This window comes from Nanorana parkeri, unplaced genomic scaffold (assembly GCF_000935625.1).
Source record: "Nanorana parkeri isolate BGI_ZX_2015 unplaced genomic scaffold, ASM93562v1 scaffold83, whole genome shotgun sequence".
Taxonomy (NCBI): domain Eukaryota; kingdom Metazoa; phylum Chordata; class Amphibia; order Anura; family Dicroglossidae; genus Nanorana; species Nanorana parkeri.
Genome location: NW_017306351.1, coordinates 792,282 through 799,934, shown reverse-complemented (window position 1 = coordinate 799,934; position 7,653 = coordinate 792,282).

Here is a 7,653-nt window from a genome sequence, read left to right as displayed (position 1 = left end):
GTCCTTTTTTGTCCAAAAAATTGTATGACAATGGAAGAGTCTACTATGGAGTAATTTTGCAAAACCTGTAAACATTGCTTGTTATATCACACCCATCTGCGGGTCCCTCTCTTCCACCCTTAGGTCGCCCAGCACCATCCACATGCCTGGATTCCCTGGCGGTTAAGTTGGAGGGGGTCAGTTTCCCAGCTTGAGCACGCTTGTGTCAGGACTAGGTAAAAAACATATGCCTTCTCCTTGCTCAGTATGCTGAGCCGAACACACTAGCCAAGCGGGGAGAACAGTTCTCCCTGCAAAATGTAAACGAATTTTAAAAAAACAAACAGCGTGGGCTCCCCGTTTCAAACCATAACAGACCCTTTAGGTCTGGTTTGAATGTTAGGAGGGACCCCCACTTAAAAAAAAAATTGGGTTCCTCCCAAAAGCCCGCCGACCTGACCCAAACTCCCACACCTGTCAAAATGAACAATTTGACAGGTAGCAGCCAAACGTCAACAGTTAGGCGGAGCTAGAAATGACATCACTGCTGGCGATGCCTATCTGTTATCATTCAGCTGGGGCCTGTCAAAGTGCTATTGAAAAGTCCTGGCCGAATGACAAGAAATGGACAGAGCTAACAGTGACATCATCACTAGCTCTGCCCATTTGTTGTCACATAGCCGGGACCTGTCAAATCGCTATTGACCGGTCCTGGCCGAATGACAACAGATAGGTGGAGCCAGCGGTGATATCACAGTGGGTTATTTACAAAGCTGCCGAAGGCAGCCAAGTTAATAACCCAGCCGAAGTAAAGTGAGCCGAACAACGTTCGGCTATTCACTTTGGCTCAGTACGGCTGATTTTAGCCGTACATCAGCTGCCTTCGGCTGCACTTAGAAAATAAATGAAAAAAGTTTTAAAAAAAAATAAAAAAAGTTGGAAGTTTTTTATAAAAAAGTAAATAAATAGTTAAATAAAAAATAAATAAAGATTAAAAACAAACAAACTATTGGGAGGAGCAAGCAGTGACAGCTAGTTCCGCCCAACTGTTTCCTATTGGCACGGCACATGCTAGAGTCTTCTAAAAGGTCCCGGCCAATGAATAACAGTGGGGCGGAGCTGGCCTTGATGTCACGAAGAGAGCCGAAGCATCAGCGGAAGCCAGAGCTGAATCCTTCGGCTGCTGATGAGAAGGTGACAATTATTTGGTCTGACTGTGGATCATTTAACATATTATTTCCATTCTTTCTTTTCCATACCAGATAACAAATTGTGCACCCTGGCTAGAGAGGGCCATAAGCAGGCTGAGGGAGAGAGATGTTGCTTTAAGCTGCAGAAAAAAGAAGTTGTTAGTGTTTGATTATTTAGGATGTTGAATGCAGTTTGTGTATCATGTACAGTATACTGCTTTTGGTTGTAAAATATTCGAAGCAATCTTGGTGTCCAAAATTGGACAGACGTTTGTTTGTTCCATCTAATACTGAAAAACTGCATTTGCCAGTTAGTCGGTTGAATCTAACTTAATGGATTTCACAGTCATAGGAGTGTTAGAAGTCTTGTTTTTTGCAGCCAAAAGAGACAATGTTGATCTTACCTCTTCAGTGACTTGTACGATAAGCCTATAATCAAGAAACATCTTCCCTTGCCACAGCAGTGTGAATTGTCCATGAAAATGATTTAAAATGTATTAAACATAAAAGAGGCATTAGCGTTTCTGCCATGTGGCTACACGGCAGATAGAACACAGCTGGGAAGACAGCGTGGCTCAGATATAATTTCACAAGAACTTTATCTTAGGGCAGCTCCAAAAAGCATGATATAAATCTGCTGGCTCCTGCCCACATTTCAAACATCTAGAGGAGCAACTAAGACCCATAAGATAAGACCTATGTGGGGACATACAAGCTCCATGATATCCTCTTAATAGCATTTCTCTGTAAGTGGTTGTATCCCATGCTTTATTAAGAGCTTGGAGAATCTTAGTAATGGATACATTTGGGAAATAAGTAGCCCACTTAGAGAGATCAGTAGATCGTTTCACATAATCTAAACCTAGTTCATAGCACCTGTAAACACTGAATATAGCCCCCCTACTGGGATTATGTTTCAAAAGCAGCCGATCCAAGGAGTTCTCCCAATCCGAAGGGTAAAGATTTTTTAGAATTCATATTGCATATGATCCCATCTGCATTAAAAGTAAATAATTTACATTTCATGAATGGGGAAACTCTCTTAAGCAGCTGCAAAAGTCAGCGACTTATGGTTAGAAGTTGACGTAAGAGACCCTACTACTGAAAGTGCTTGGATTGAACATTTTGTAAAAAGCTGGTTTCTCGAAGAATGGAGATAGTCTGAATTTCACCATAAAAGTAGCCACAATGAAGAGTGGCTGTTTAACTGATGTCTATCTCGCAACCTATGCCATACAGTCCAGCTAAAATATAGAAGAGGGTTTGAGACATTCTCATCAGACAGACATTCTTTATGCATATGGGGCATATACACGAGATTGAGATCAGGTATCAAATTTTGATCCAAATCGGAGTCTGTATAACTATTTATGCCATAAATCCAATCTCCTAAATACCTAGTGGCAGCTGCTAAAGTATATAACTCCAAATCTGGAAAATATTTTTTTTTCACAGGCTGTTGTAATAAATGGAGACTAATTTTAGAATGTCTTTTTCCCCATATAAACCTCCGAAAAGCATGAAGCAATTTTTGATGATCCTCTTTTTACAACCTCCTTTAAGCATTTTATATAAGAGTAATCTGCACTTACAAAGACACAGGATTCTTTTGCCTAATTACTTTCTAACAACAAAGCATGTATAATGGCAACCAAAATGTAGAGCAACAATGCAGGGCGTACATAAAGGAGGTTGTGTGAGGCATGCTACCTTAAGCTTTCAGACAGGCTGAATCCCCTTGGTATAATAACCCCTCTAGGGGCTCATCAGCATTACCAAGGTGCAGACACAGATTTCCACATCATCTTAGGAATTCGCCAGTTCTTTGCTAGGTCCAGGGCTCTAACCCTCTCTGGCTGAGGGGTGATGACTATCTGTCCCAAACAAGCGGGGCGAACAAGCCCATCTATAGACATGACCCTTCCCTATCAGTAACTACTCCTTTCCCAATAAGTCCCAATACCCTCCCAATTAATCACAGTAGCTTTCTTTTAAAGTGCCCCCTACTCGATAAATCACAGTGTTCCCCTCTAGTCACATTGCCATGCCTATCTGTCACACTGTTCCTACCTAACCATCAGTCACCCCTTGCATCAGCCACCTTCACCCTTTAGTCACAGCACCCTTGATTCATAGCTGCTCACTCACACTATCACTCAAAGCAGCTCCATTTCAGCTACAGCTGTCACTATTTTGAGTCACATTACCCCCACCAGTCACAGAGCCCTCCTGTGTCCTCGGTCAGTTATAGATCCCTCCAGTATTTCCCCCACATCAGTGACAGATACCTTCAGTGTGTCCACCCCCAACCAATTGGGATCCCTCAAACATGTTGGTTATGTGTTTAGATGAAGCACTGAGATCTTGGGGAATGCTGAATTAAGTTTAACTTGCTTAGAAGATCGTTATAACAATATACAGTATTATAGAGCATTGTGAAGGAAACATATATACAGATAGAACTTCCTGTGTATCATAGATAAGTATACATAAGCATAGAGACTAGCATTGCCCTGCAGCGCCATCTACAGTTCAAAAGACAATATTACATCTCTGAATGTCAGTAATACATTTCCAACAAAGCATTCCCCTCCATCACTTCCAGATTCCTCCAATGTGTCCCTACATTGTTCTTTACAATGTGCCTCCCATCAGCTGCAGATTCCCCAAGTGTGTCCTTACCCTTCAGTAGTTACAACTCTCTCTAGTATGCCCCACCCCCTTCAGTTACAGATCTCTTTAGTTTGCCCCATCAGTTACAGATTCCTCCTGTGTGCCCCCATCAGTTAAAGTTCACTCCAGTGTGCCCCACATCAGTTACAGATCACTTTAGTGTACCTCCAAGCCACATTGGTTCTTCTAGATCCTACCAGTGTGCTACCTATGAGTTATTGATCTCTTCCAGTGTGCCCCAGCATCAATTACAAATCTTTCCATATTGCTTCTCTAGCCACTACACATTGCACCCATTTATATAATAAATGTCCACCTAAAAAATCTCAGTACTGCAATCCTACACCTGTAGCTTCTTTTCAATGATATCAGGGATGAATATGGATGTCTTTAAAGATGATGCAGTCTAATGGCTATTGCTTTTTCTAGGGCCTCTCTCTCACTTCACTATCATATTTTGAATGGCAGCATTACAGCTTAGGGTAGGGGTGAGATTGTAACAAATAGGAAGGGATACCAGATGCCAGGCTCTTGTACCCCCAGAGCCTAAAGCAGCCACATGGGCTGCTATGGCTGTAGTTACGTTATTGCCTAATATCTAGAAGTGTGAAAAAAACTGCCAACTTACGAATGTATTCAGGGAAGAAAATGGTTTGTTTTGATCAAGAACTTTGAATAAGCTGCTATCTGAAAATTACAATTACATAAATATAATTAAAACATTTAGAGATTTTGGTGATGTTTAAAATATCGAGAAGCAGTAATGTGTTCAAAGTAACAAAAAGTTATTGTAAATTATTTTTTTAAAAGTTTGTAGGAATGTACAGTAATCAGTTCGTGTTTATACAGAAGAGAAAGCTAACTTTTCATTTTTCAGTCCATGGAGTGATAATGTTTGCAGAGGGAGTGGAGAACAGGAAACATATGGAAAAGATCTGTAGTAACTGAATGCTGGCTGGAGTCCGACATGCCACGTTGCACACACCCATTTATTCTCTGACTTTGGACTGCAAATTTACCTCGCTTGACCATTTACTCCTTTCACAAGGATGAAAAAAAGAAATCCTGCAAAATTACATCTAAAATGATCATAATGTGTAACAATTTTTATATAAACTTTATTTATTTCTTAAATATTCAGATATAAAATGAAAACTAATTTATATAAAAACATTTAAACCCAACTTCAAAACTCTTTTCTCTGTTTTTCCCCCTCACTTTTTATCCTGTGAAATGTGGGGAACAAGGGTCATCTGGATAGGAAGGCACCAACAGAAATTCAAATCTGACAGAGGAAAAAAACTTTCCCTTACTCTAATTTGCTGTCTCAATCCTCTTTAGAGGGATTTTCCATCACTTCAAGTCCTTCTGTACCCTGTATGCATTATTTTTGAATCGGTATGCAAATGTTTCTGGGGATTATCAGAAAACATATTTAAGGACAGGTAGTATATGTAGGCCATTTGTTTCAAATACACATTGCTCTTACAGAATAAAAATATCGGAAGCTTAAAGCTGCAGGCAGATATAAAAAAATACAAATTAATGCAGCGCAGTATCCACTTTTAATTAAAAGTATTTTTAAATGCAAGCAATGCAAGTATGTGAATATGACTTAGTATCAGCCTCTTGTACTCCTGTATTCAATAGAGTTTAGACAGTGAGAGGAAGAAGCAGCGAAGGAGCCAATGTGTTGTACTGCAATGCATATGTACAAACAAAGGATATGGTGATAGGAGGAGAGAGCAAAATCACAGAAACATTTGCTGCTTCTCCGTCCAGTAACAGGCTGGGGGAGGAACAAGATCTGTAAGTGTTATCTAACTGTAGAAGAAAAAACATGTCTCCACTTTCAAACTGGGTTATAAGGCAGGAATGCGTGAATCTCAGGACATGATGGACAAAAATACAAATTGTTTGGAAAAAAAACAGCTCCCATTTATGTATTTCTGTTATCCTTTTCCCTTGAATACACCTTAACCTACAGCTAAATTACTTCCATTTTGTGTATAGTAACGGATTGTGGAGGACTTTTAAATGAGACAGTAATACAATTCAATACAAGAGGCCCTGCTCATGATAGTTTACAATTTAAAAGGGAGCAGGCAAATGAAACAAAAGATAATAACTGTAAGGAATGAGTTGATAAAGAAAATAAAAGCATAATATAGATTTAGGTAGCAGCAGGATAGGCTTCCCCTGGAGAGATGAGTTTTCAGGGATAGCTCAAAGGCAGACAGAGTAGGAGATAGCCAGACAGATTGGAGTAGAAAGTTCCAGGGTATGGAAAAGGCTCTGGAGAAAACCCTAGAGGTGAGCATGGGAGGAGGTGATAAAGATGGGTCATAATTTGTTTAGACTGGTGGGGATGAGCAAGGGCTTTTTAGGTATGGGGATGACCGGTGCATATTTTAGACCTGAGGGGAAGATGCCAGTAGGGAGGGAGAGATTGAAGATGTGAGTTAGACAGCATTGAATAGAGCAAGAGGGGGACCAGAGTAGTTGTAAGGGAATGGTGTCCAAAGAGCAGGTGGTTAGGTAAGCTTCAGAAAAAAAGTTTACATTCTCTCTGTTGACAGGATCAAAGGAGAAAAGTTTTGAGTGTGGTGTTAGACATAGTATGTTAGTGGGAAAGATATCTTGACAGTGGAGATCTCATCAGAAAGTGAACATATCTTGTTTTTCCAATGATTGGCAATGTCCTGGGCCATAAATGAGTGAGTAAGTGGAGTAAGTGGGGGAGAATGTAGAGCGTTAAAGGTAGAAAAGAGTTGATGAGAACTAGATTAGAGGGTGTTAAATAGGTCTGATTAGCAGCACAGAGGCAGGGATTATAATTTAGGAGTACAGATTTATACATTCATTTTACACCACATTTCCTCAAGAGCACAGCTATTTCTTTTGAGACTTCTGTTGTCTGTTTGCCTGGGTTATAGCCATTGGAGACTTGTTCTGTGTGTAGTGAAGGGAGAGTGAGAGTGGGCTGTTGTAGACAGAAGTGGTCAGATCAGGTTAGGACAGGGATGAGATTGTGTCATAGAGGTGGTCTGTGGTAGAATAGAGAAAAGAGGAGTTAAAGTGGCAAAGGTTTCCACAGTAAGCTGTTTGCTAAGGGATAGTATATATTTTTGTGTTAATCACAGGCAGCAATAAGAACTTGATATAAGTTCTAGTCTTTCCCCATTCACAAATGTTTAAAAAACCCTTGGCCTGGAGGTAGGCTTTCTTGCCAGGACTACAAAAGAAAGTTATTTGTTCTCAGAAAGCTGAGAACAAAACTTCAAGAAAGGGGTTAAAAGGGATTAAAAAAGCTCCTTTAGGAGGTTCAGCACAAATACGCACTTCCGAATAAGGACTGTTTTACCTATGCCTATGACACTCCGGGGGTTGATTTACTAACCTTATTAACACGCCACGAACAAGTATACACCTCTGTAGTGTGTTCCCTCCCAGCATGATCTATTGGTGGAATCTAGACACTTTTGTAGTGTGTACACACCCAGCAGGTGTGTTGTGCAAAGCCCTGCATGAATTGCAAGGTGATGTTGTGTAAATTAGTTCTACATTGTGTTGCTTGCGTTGATGAATGCAGGAATGTAAATGCATGAGCTAACCATTTTTGTCTAAACTGTGAAGCAGCTTTATATATGCATCATGTGCATGATTTTTCCATATATGGCATTAGTGGAAATATGCTTTTAGAGACTTTTTGGTTGATAAATACGTTTTGCTGTGTAAAAATCACACGCACCTAGTGCGTGCGTGTGTTTAGGTTAGTAAATCACCCCCTCCCTGTCAAATCCTCAATTGA